The sequence below is a fragment of the Cibotium barometz genome, chromosome 42 (assembly GCF_041138505.1).
Source record: "Cibotium barometz isolate CiBa-2024 chromosome 42, ASM4113850v1, whole genome shotgun sequence".
Classification (NCBI taxonomy): domain Eukaryota; kingdom Viridiplantae; phylum Streptophyta; class Polypodiopsida; order Cyatheales; family Cibotiaceae; genus Cibotium; species Cibotium barometz.
Window position 1 is genome coordinate 42,953,253 of NC_141087.1, and position 12,816 is coordinate 42,966,068.

The window sequence follows — 12,816 nt, forward strand, 5'->3', positions numbered from 1 at the left end:
CTATGCCTACATGTGATTGGCTTGAAGGATTTGGAAAAAGGAGCCAGTGAATCTAAGCTTGGAAAGGGACAAGCACTTAGTACACGAATTCAAGGATGTATTGAGATGAATTGACACATGTATATGTCACTAAAAATGGACTTGTCCTATGCTTCTTGGGGAAATTTGTGTGTGAGTTTCCTTGTTAGATTTGACACCTACTCTCACAGCTAGAAGTCTCGTACTTTCCTGGCTATACCGCACACGTCACGACAGCGTATTGCCGTGCTTGACTAAACCGGAAAAAGTACACTATTTTTGGTGCTAGATGAGTTAAGAAACACCAAAAACATGTTTCGAAAAAATTTAAGACAATTCAATTTTTTTCTTTAAAAAATAGATTTAAAAAATGATTTTTTTAAAAAAAATCCAAACTTGTTTGGGGCATCTATAGGACCTTCCAACATGTCATATTTACATGCACCTATGATCTAGGTGTGTATTAGAGGACAATTTAGATGATAGTGCGTCTATCAAGCTACGTGCATATACCAACCTACACTAGGCTCAGGACCTTCGATCCGAACCTAGTTTAGCATTATACAAGAACCTGTATTAGTAGGGGCTAATGATACATCATCAGATTTTGAGTCAATGGAAAGATCCCAAGTCCCAAGAAGTGAGAACCCTAACTAGGCCTCACTAATCAAGCCAGCTACCAGTCTTTTTGATCGCATAGTAGTTAGCTACCTTAGAGGTTCGGCCCCAACCGCTACTTTTGAACAAAATCTTACTACATATAGACCACATGTTGAAATATTTGAGGTAAACTCCAGAGAGACACCTAGGGTACTCTCATCATTACAAGTAGGGAGAATTCACCTTGATATCCCTATCTATATAGCTCCTGTTGCTCTTCCCCTTGCACAAGTGCTTATGCTTGATGGCAGAACATTAGAAGAAGTTCAGGTAGTAAAGGAGCTAATCTAGGCTGCTAGAGCAAAGGAAGAAGAGACTTTGGCACAACGATGATTAACAGCCTAAATAGTGCAATAACATTGCATCTACCTCGAGGAAATGATTGGGAGTATAACGCATCAATAGAGACTCTTATGGATTTTTCCACCGGCCAAGATTATAGTGTTAGTTGGGAAGGGATTGTCCAATCAATACCTGGGCCACAATAAAGGAGGAAAAATTACAGGGTATCTAGGATTGTATATATAGGATCATTGAACATGAAAGGATCCGAAGTCCTATGGCACAAGTTGGGACATTCGAAGCAAGAATGCCTATGATGCGCGAAATGGTTACACCTTTGTGAGCCCAACGGATCCTACTTTAGTAGGGAACGCTATTATGAAAATTGTACTTTTTGTTAATGTTATGGTCATTATCAACCACATTCGAATTGATCATCTGGATAGCATTAATGCTTATAATTTCAAGTCTTAGATTTACTCGTATATATTGCCAGTAAAGAGCTGCAGTTATACCCTTGGTATATACGGGTAGTCACGGTCCTTAGAATTATAAGGTAAATACTATCATGTCTAGGCCTCAAGCAAGTCAGGGATTCCATACAATTACGGTACTTCCATCTGAAGACCCAATTACCAAATTACGAATTTCCGTTTGAATATCAAATTGTATGAATTTTATCACACAATTACAACCTTTTTGTGCTTCTTGATAAATTTTTCACATATTTGGCTTCTCGGTTGATCCTCATTAACCAATTTTCTCTGATACCAACTGTAAGATCCCTGTTCCCACCGCGCAACGGATTCGGGGTGCTAGCAGCGGAAGTAGCACATCTTGCGCGGGCCAGGGTCCCATACTCGGGGCCTCGCCCATGGATATCCGGACAGTGACTAATTCCTCGATTCTTCCAAACCGAACTCGAAAAAAACTTCTCTTGCCCAGAAAGCATGGGCGATTCCACCAGGATAACTTTTCCCTAACGTAGTCAAAAGCCTTACTTAACTGAACTGATCTGACTGAACTCATAAGTTCCATAGTTAGATTAAGGGACAGATTGCACCTCGATCATAGAGACCAACGCTTTTTTCCTCATCGAGAGGCACAGCCGTTGATCCTTTTTTCATTGAACAATTTTTGTCCGGGATTCACTTCATCTATCGAACTAAACAGAAATTGAATCTCGGTGAAATTACCTTTTTCTCAGCATCAGCTATCTTTAAAACAATCCTTTAATGAAACCATTGTGTCATTAAAACAATCCTTTTTCTCAGCATCAGCTATCTTTAAAACAATCCTTTTTCTCAGCATCAGCTATCTTTAAAACAATCCTTTAATGAAACCATTGTGTCACTTATCACAATCCTCAAAATCTCAGGTTGAATCCTTATTTCATCGGTGTACTTCTGGCATCATTGGCTACCAGAACGCTCACCACCTGTTCACTTAGGGGTCTTTTCAATAGTTTCTAGCTCATAGTATACGGCAATATAATCACTTATAAAAATCAGGATGGAATCTTTGTTAAAGATCAGCAAGATCAACCAACAGATCCATATAAAAGAGTCATGGACTCATCCGTTGAGGACTAGCAAGGTCAATCAACCAGATCCATGTCCGGTTTCAGAAAACAACTCTTACTTCTTGTTCCAATATCTTCCTCGACGCACGTGTTGGTATCTTTGGCGGCGACCCAGAGCCCGAGCACCGTATGGTCAGCACCCTCTAGGATCCTTCGTAGGTCACCTAGCGCTTCACTCATAGGCCGCTTCCTTGGTCCCTCATCCACCGTACCAGAAGCTCACCATTTAAATCGAACCGAGGCTAGTCAAGACCTCAGTCGACCTTGCTACGCGAGACGTCCTCCATTGACTCTGCGTCAGCAATTACAGCTTTATCAATTAGGTCTCCACGACCTTAATCTCACAAGATGGTCAAAATGCTTCCCCAACATTCTTGACATAAAACAATCATTTACAAACAGTTCACAAATACAGTTTCTATAATGAACTCACATCTTTCCAGATTGTCCCTCATCAGTCCACATTACTTATTCCACATTCCATTCATATGTGTACTCATTCTCATCCAATCACATCATTTTCCATCTCATCACATCAGATTCATTCACTTCACATAACATCCATTCCTATCTTTCTTAATTTACATTACGTCTCATCACATCCATTTCTCATCACATCCATTTCTCATTACATCTCATTCGTTCACATCTTATATTATTCATTCACATTTTCTGATTCACATGACATCTCATCTCATCCATTCGCTCATATATCGACTTCATATCCATTCACATACATTTTTGCATTCATTATTCCAAACATTCGTACATCCACATTCACATTCACATACATCCACATCCACATCTATATTTATACATCCACATTCACATTCACATCCATACATATTTATACATCCACATCCACATCTATATTTATACATCCACATTCACACACATTCACATCCACATTCACATTCACATCCACATCTATATTTATACATCCACATTCACATTCACATCCATAAATCCATATCATACATTCACATCCGCGTTCTCATTCATACATCCACATCCATACATCCATATCCACATCCATATCCACATTCACACATCCAGATTCACATTCACAGCCATCCACATTCTTACATCCATATCCATATCCACATTTACACACCCACATTCACATTCATACATTCACATCCACGTTCTCATTCATACGTCCATTTTCACATACATCTTTCCTTTCACATACATCATCTACATCATTTCTTTCACATACATATAACTACATCCATTCTTTCACATATATCTCCATCTATTCCTCGTTCATTTTCATCTATCTGATTCGTTTCACATCCTCATATCTATTTATAGAATACAAGAGAATTCTTATTTTTGATATAAGATTTCTTTATGCTTCTATTTATGCATAAATTCCATTTTAAGGAGAATAACACTTCGAAATAAAAATCAATCTTTTATGCATCTTACTATGCATAAATTCATTTTAAATGAGAATGACACTTTTACATTAAAAATTTATCTTTTATGCATCTTCCTATGCATAAAATCAAAATTGACGAAAAAATTTCTTTTGAACTAAAAATAGATTTCTTTATGCATCTTTCTATGCATAAAATTAAAATTGATGCGAATAACACTTTTGGGTTAAAATCTTTATGTATCTTTCCATTCATAAATCCAATTTAGTAGGAATTTCACTTTTAGAATAAAAGAATTTCTCTTATGCATAAAATCATTTATGATGAAAATCACACTTTTAGTATTAAAAAAATATCTTTTTTTGCACCCATTTATGCATAAAAATCAAATATGGTAAAAGTAACACTTTTATAATAAAAATAATCTTTTATGCATACTTCTATGCATGAAAATCAAATATGATAAAAGTAACACTTTTATAATAAAAAATAATCTTTTATGCATACTTCTATGCATGAAAATCAAATATGATAAAAGTAACACTTTAACACTTTAATATGATTTTCATGCATACTTCTATGCATGAAAATCAAATATGATAAAAGTAACACTTTAATAAAAATAATCTTTTATGCATACTTCTATGCATGAAAATCAAATATGATAAAAGTAACACTTTTATAATTAAAAAAAATCTTTTATGCATACTTCTATGTATGAAAATTAAATATGATAAAAGTAACACTTTTATAAAAATAATCTTTTATGCACACTTCTATGCATGAAAATCAAATATGATAAAAGTAACACTTTCATAATAAAAGAAAATTATTCCTTTATGCATAAAAATCTATTTTGATGAAAGTAACACTTTCATAATAAAAGAAAATTATTCATTTATGCATAAAAATCTATTTTGATGAAAGTAACACTTTCATAATAAAAGAAAATTATTCCTTTATGCATAAAAATCTATTTTGATGAAAGTAACACTTTCATAATAAAAGAAAATTATTCCTTTATGCATAAAAATCTATTTTGATGAAAGTAACACTTTCATAATAAATAAAATTATTCCTTTATGCATAAAACTCTATTTTGATAAAAGTAACACTTTCATAAGAAAGAAAATTATTCCTTTATGCATAAAAATCTATTTTGATGAAAGTAACACTTTCATAATAAAAAAAAATTATTCCTTTATGCATAAAAATCTATTTTGATGAAAGTAACACTTTCATAATAAAAGAAAATTATTCCTTTATGCATAAAAATCTATTTTGATGAAAGTAACACTTTCAAAAGAAAATTATTCCTTTATGCATAAAAATAATAATAATCAATATGCATCCTCTATGCATGAAAATGGCACTTTTAGAGTATAGAATTGATAGGAATTACTCTTTTAGCATAATAAAAGATAATCCTTATTTTTAAAAATTTTGCCATAACCTCCTTTGTATGGCTGACCATTTTTCAAATTTTTCTACTTAATTTTGTCTTAAAAATTAACTCTAATTGATTTAAAGTAATCTATACTAATCAAAATTCACTTATAAAAAAAGAAAACATTATAAAAAGTTTAATTCCAACAATTATCACTTAACTAGGATAAAGAAGGGTTGATTCTAAGAAGAGAGAGGGGAAAAGCCTTTCGATCAAGGCATAGCATCCATTTATCACTTAAAACAATCAGAAAAACATAAAATCAATAAAGAAAATTACAAGAATCTCTACTTACATAATTTCTTGGAGCTTTCCTTTGGCTTGATGGTTTGAGGGTTCAACTCTTGTTTGTAACAAGAGTGTCCACAATCTTTGGAAGAGGAAAATGTCAAAAACTAGTAAATTATTAATAAATTCACAGTTCTTGGCTTGGGAGAAGTAGAGTAACAGTGCATAAAACACTATTGAGTTTCAACAAAGGGGAATGCTTTTATTTATAGGAAAAAGTGAGCTCCTAACCAAACAAACTGATTCTAGAATTTTCCAATTCAGTTTGGTCAATTTTTGACCATTTTTAGGTCAGTTGAGCTAACTTTTTGGAACTAGACTTGAAGTAGGAGAGAGGAGAGATGAAATATCTCAATTTTTGAAGATTTAAAACTCAATTGCACATGTGAAGTAGGTGCCTCATTCATGAGGGGGAAATCCCCATGCAGAGGTGTCAAAAATGCATCATTACTTCTAAATATCTCCCCTTTTTAACTATTAGCCTTGTCCTTAGTCAACTCTTCATCTTATGTGAGTGTTTACTCATTTTTGGGAGATTTTTATTTTATTTCTTCATTTATCTCCTCCCTACATTTGGATGAATCTTATTGTTCCATAGGAACCTTAATTTAAAATTTCAAAAAAATCTTCACCCCCAAGATAATGCCTCTTGTACTTAATTTCTAATGCACCTTCTGAAAATCTTTCTGAACTTCTGTTTCGGGGGAACTTATTTTAATAAGAAGAGATATTTTTCTATCCAAAAATATTCAAAATTTGAATATTCTCTCTCTAGAATATTTTCTCTCTCTAGGCCAAAACAGATAGAAACAAGATCTTTTATATTTCTAAAGAGGGATTTGACTACAGGGGAAGATACTGGACATCCTGAGAAGCTGGGGGAGGAATCTTACATTCTACCCCACTTAAAAAATGCGAGATGTCCTCATCTCGCAGGTGGAGTATGATTTTTTTAATCTTCTTCTTCTTCTTCAATCACTTCTAGCGTTGCTGCCTTGGAAGTGGATGGCCGATTTGGGAACAACTCTCTTTGACTTTCCCTATTCTGAGGTGGAGATCTTGCATTACTTTGGATTGAAACTGCAGATTGGATAGAGGGTCTACCTCTGGGATTTCCCTGATTTTGATAGAACCCTAATTACTCTGGAAGGAAGGGGCTGGAGTCTGGAATCTTGATCCCTGATTTTCTTGCCCTAAAAACCTTGATCCAAAACGAGTTGGGCAATCCATACTGCGATGTCCAAATCCTTGACAGTTATAGCATTTCACTCTCTTGTTCAAGGGTGGAACTTCTGAAGTTGAATTCCAGGGGATTGAGTTTCGGGAAAAGGACATTTCTTCCATTTTGGAACTTCCCATATCCTGGGTTTGACCCTGATATCTCTTAGGCCGAGGAAGGTTGGAATCACCTTCTGGGAATAAAAACCTTTTGAAAGGTGATGGTGCCGATTTTGGCGGGACTTTGACATCAAAGGCGTGGCGAGATGTGAATGGATGTGATGGGATATGGATAGATGTACATGTGATGGAATGTGGATGGAATGAATGAGATGTGATGTGGATAGATATGGATGTGATGTAATGTGGATGGAATGAATGTGATGTGATATGAATGGAATGAATGTGATGTGATAAGGATAGATATGGATGGAATGTATGTGATGTGATGTGGATGCAATGAATGTTATGGATGTAAGTGGATGTGATGAGATGTGAATGGATGCGATGACGTGAATGGATGTGAATGTGATGTGATGATATCTGAATGGATACGATGAGATGTGAATGGATGTGAATGTGATGTGATGATATTTGAATAGATGTGATGTGACGTGAATATGATATGATGAGATGTAAATGGATGTGAATATGATGTGATGAGACGTGAATGGATGAGATGTGATGTGGATGGATGTGATGTGATGTGATGAGATGTGGATCTGAATGAATATAAATGAATGTGATGTGATGTGATGAGATGTGGTTCTGAATGAATATAAATGAATGTGATGTAATGGATGAATGTGATGTGATGTGGATCTAGGTAGATGTGAATGGATGAGATGTGATGTGATGTGATGTGGATATGGGTAGATGTGAATGGATGAGATTTGATGAGGATATATGTGATGAGATGTAATACGATGTGATTGGATGAGAATGGATGAAGACGATGGGAATACATATGATGTAATATGATGTGATGAGGATATCTGTGATGAGATGTAATATGATGTGATTGGATGAGAATGGATGAAGACGATGGGAATACATATGACTGGATGTGGAATACGCAATGTGAATTGATGTAGAAGAATGTGGAATAATGAGAAATGATGTGGAACAATGTGGAAAGATGAGAGTTTGTTAGAAATTGTATTTATGAAACCTGTTTTTAAATGACTATTTTATGTCAAGAATGATGCGAAAGCATTTTAACCATCTTGTGAATGAGGTCATGGAGACCTAAGTGATAAAGTTGCACAACAGCTGACAGAGAGTCAATCGAGAATGTCTCATGCATAGCAAGGTTGGTCGAGGTCTTGACCAGCCTCGGTTCAATTTAAATGGTAAGCTTCCGGCACGGTGGATGAGGAACCAAGGAAGTAGCCTATGAGTGAAGTGCTAGGTGACCTGCGAAGGAGCCTAGAGGGTGCTGACCATACGGTGCTCGGGCTCTGAGTCGCCAAAGATACCCATGTGTGCATCGAGGAAGAAAATGGAACAAGGAGTTAGAGTTGTTTTCTGAACTCGGGCATAGATCTGGTTGATTGGCCTTGCTGGTCCTCAACGAATGAGTCCATGGCTCTTTTATATGGATCTGTTGGCTAATCTTGCTAATCTTCAACGGAGAGTCCATCTAGATTTTCTTAAGAGAATATGTTTTCGGATACTATGAGCTAGGAAACTATTGAAAAGGCCCCTAAGTGAATAGGTGGTGAGCTTTCTGGTTGCCAATGATGCCATACGTACACCGATGAAGAAATGATTGGAAACTAGAATTCAAGTTGGATATTTTGGAGGATTATGATCAGTGATACTATGGTTTCATTAAAAGATTGTTTTAAAGACAGCTAAATCTGTGAAATAGGCAATTTCATATTGGGTGTGTAAGTGGTGTTACTATCTTGAAGTTTGCTTGAAGCACCGGCTAGGGGGCCTAAGAATTCTTTTCCCTAGCACTCGGGGCAAAACATAACCAAATTTCTAAATGGATCCTATCACTATAGTGGTTGGGTGGTTGGCTAACCCATGGGATAGGATGGGGTTAGGCTGGGCTGATGGATCCCTAAAATGAGACTCAATTCTGTTAAGTTACGATAGTTGAAGTAAATCCCGAATAACCCTTGTTCTATAGAAAAAAATCAACGACAGTGCCCTTGATGAGGAAAAAAGTGTTGGACTCTATGATCCAAGTGCAAGTCTTTTCCTTGATCTGAGCATGAGACTTACGGGTTCAATTGGATCAGTTTGGTTAGTGATGACCTTGACTACGTTAGAATAAAATTATCCTAGAGGAATCGCCTATGTCTGCTGGGCAAGGAAAGTTTTTTTGGATTCGGTTTTGGAAGAACCGAGGGATTAGTCTCTTGTCCGGATATCCATGGGCGAGGTCCTCAAGTGAGAGGCTCTTCCATACGCAAGAAGTGCTACTTCCACTGCTAGCACCCTTGAATTCGTTGCACGGAGGGGGCAGGGATCTTTCACAACCTAAAGCTGATCGTAACCCACAAAACATTGGATATACCTAGTGTCATCTGTGAGGTCAGTGAGAACTCACCTGTCCCAAGCATAAATTCTAAACTTTTTATGAGAATGTTTGAGTATGAGAACCCTGAATCGATTCAAGAGGTGGAAATTCCAATATCACCAGCACCTTTATATGGTAGAGAGGTGATGGGTACTCCCTTGAACATCCCTAAATTGTTGGAGTTCATGGCTTTTGAAACAAAGACCACGATGACTACATGCTTTTATGGAGATCCCAAACTCTTCAGAGCATTGAAATATCTTTAAAATGGAGAACTAAACATAGCACTATCACACGGGTGCATTTTTTAGCAAGAAATTATGAGCGAGCAATCTCGCAAAACTGGCAAGCGGTTGAAATTGTAACACATAGGTACCTCTTATTCCCTACTCTCTTTCACTCTCTCTCTCTCTCTCTCTCTCTCTCTCTCTCTCTCTCTCACACACACACACACACACACACACACATAATTCACATATAGATTCTCTTTGCAAGATATCGATAAAAGTCACTTCCATACAAGAGACATTGTATACAAATTCCATGGAAAACACCAATAAGTGTGCTTGGTTGAAATCGTAACACATAGGACATTTCTCTCTCTCTTTCACTCTCTCTCTCTCTCTCTCTCTCTCTCTCTCTCTCTCTCTCTCTCTCTCTCGATATTAACACATTTACACACGAACACATTTCACACATTTGCAAGATATTTCAAATATAAAACAGCACATTCTCTCTCTCTCTCTCTCTCTCTCTCTCTCTCTCTCTCTCTCTCTCTCTCTTAGAGGATATTGACACATGTACACACCAACACATTTTACACTTTTGCAAGATATTGATAAAAGTCACTTCCATACATGAGACAGTGAATATAAAATCTGTGGAAAACAACAATAAATGTTTTTGGCAACCAATGACATGGTCATCTCTATGACTCATATTCCATGCAAGTCACCGAACTACTTGAAGTTGCATGATATTGCTGGTTTATGTTGGGTCATGGAGGTCACCCCCAATTCGGATACTGATAAGGGTTGGTCATGTTAGGCTATGGTATACCATAAGGGTATGGCATCATTGCTAGTTTCATTTCTACTCCTGGTGGTGGTGGATAGTAAGAAATTTGTCAAGCTATATTCGTAGCTCCAGGTGGTGGTGGATTGTAAGAAAGTTGTCGAGATGTAGAAGTAGCACACATGGTACATATGAAGCATGCCTTGGCAACCATTGGGGTTATCCACACCAAGGTTCCTCCAACGAAATTTAAGGTTGCATGCTTTCTTGAATAATTTTCTTGGATTCTTTACTTTAAAACCATGTGGAACCCAGGTCTATGGGCACATCTTACAAATGAGCCAACTCCTGATTATAGCACACCCAATCATTTTCTATGCTTATACAATATCAACAAATCTCCTTGCATGCCTTAGCCATGACAACAGTCCTTGCAAAGCAATCCAGTACTAGTTCCCCCTTCATTATGAAAGTGCCAAAAGGAGCTACCTGCCAAAATGAAGAAAAACGTAAGATCAATGTCTTACATTTTATCGAATCATTACCAATAAAAGTGCGTAGTGTTTATTCTATACCTTGCAGTCTCAAACGGGTCGCTCAGCTGCACCCCCTAGTGGTTGATTATTTGTCCCACTAATATGAGTGGCGCACCTTCCTTTTAGGCAAAGTGACTCACTCAGAAGGTCAGTGTAGTGTGTAAACCCAGAGGTTGTAATAGGCGCATCCTTATCATTCACTCTCATATATGTTGGAGCTTGGTGGGTGTCAAACAAACACCCCAACAATCAACATTATTACCTGCACACTCATGGCATACACCTAGTTTGTTTGAATAATAATTTAGAATTTTCTTTTAATTTTGCAATATTAGAAGAAAAGAAAGTGGTGATTTCATACCTCTTCAAAATCTATCTCATCATAGCAACGGTAGCTCTCTTGCAACTCAAGATATAAAGTGTGTTGTAGATCAAGATCGTATGCTTTGGCTGTCTCCACTCCATCACCAAAATGATCACCAATGAAAGTGCTTACAAAGGTTCCATCCTCTCTTAAGAACTCATTGGCAAGAACACATGCAGCCTCAACAAGCTCTTTATTCCAAATGTTCCAGTGAGGGACTAGTAGAGTGTCCTTTTCTATAGGCAACCCTATGGGAAAATTTTCCCACACCATTGAATATCCTCCTAAAAATGAGGGCTGGCTTCCTATATTTCCGGACTCCTTCAAGACCCCAACAAACTCTTCCACCCTATTGTAATGCCCGGGAGCCAATTTAATATTATAACCATGTTGGAACTACAAATACTTAATATTTTCAAAATACAAGTAAGGGCTTTCATGCACTTACTATGAGATGTTTCTCCCAATTATATTGTCGACTATATCAGTGATGTTTCCTAAAATAGCCATGTGCTTTGGTGATATATGCTTGCTTTCTTGAGATAACATAGACAGAGTTGTAATTTGAGTTCAGGTCTGCACACCCTGAGATCACCATCAGCATTCATTTCAGGCTTGCAAGCCTTGGTTTGTGCGCTACTCAAGGTAGCATGACACATGTTTTTGTAGGTACCACGTTGGATTTCAGCTTTTGTATGATGTATTTCTTGGCTTTTCTGGCGGGGGGTGGTGCCTTATAGCCCGAGGGATTTTATTTACTCGCTATTATGCAGGCGAGTGGACGCCACCTACCATCGGATGGCTTGTGTCATGGGGACTTATATCTCGTGTGGCAACTTGGCCATGCTTCACTTGTGCGAGGAGGATTCCTTGGTGGCTCAGGTTAGCAACAATATAAGTATGTGACACACGGGCAATCAAGGAGATTACAGCTAGTGGAGCACCATTCAACATGTGGCGAGTTCATGAGCACATTTACAGATAATGTCTATGCCTACATACATTATGTTCATGGTGCCAAGTGGCAGGACCGTCAGTTTCATATGACAACTTGCAATAGTTTCCTATTGGTGTAGTTGTCTCTGTAGTTGACTTTGTAGAGAATTACACATTCGCACCACAGCAGGAGATCCAAGCAGAGTACTACTTTTCTGAGCAAGTATTGCATGAGACATTGCCTCATTTTCAATTTAAGGTTTTCAAGATATTTTGTATTGATGTTGTTTATAAATCTAATAATTCCCGTTCTTATGTGCTTGACTAGGTGGACATCATGGTGCACAATAGTTATCAGCATGCAGAGGCGGCAGTAGATGGCATAGCGAGCACCCCAGAGGAGCAAGTCATCATAAGATACTTTTACATTAGTGATGATCGCTCTCACAGCGGCCACTTTGTGCAGCATTACTTCCATCGTCATGATGAATTTTTGAGAGAGCATGGAGTCACATGGATAGGGCGATGGATATGGTTTGATGGATGTGGGGCATAG

General features: G+C 37.2%; 1 pseudogene; it reads left to right on the top strand.

The window, feature by feature from the left end:
• Positions 1 to 12,091: 12,091 nt before the first annotated feature.
• On the top strand, positions 12,092 to 12,816 carry LOC147614499 (uncharacterized; annotated as a pseudogene).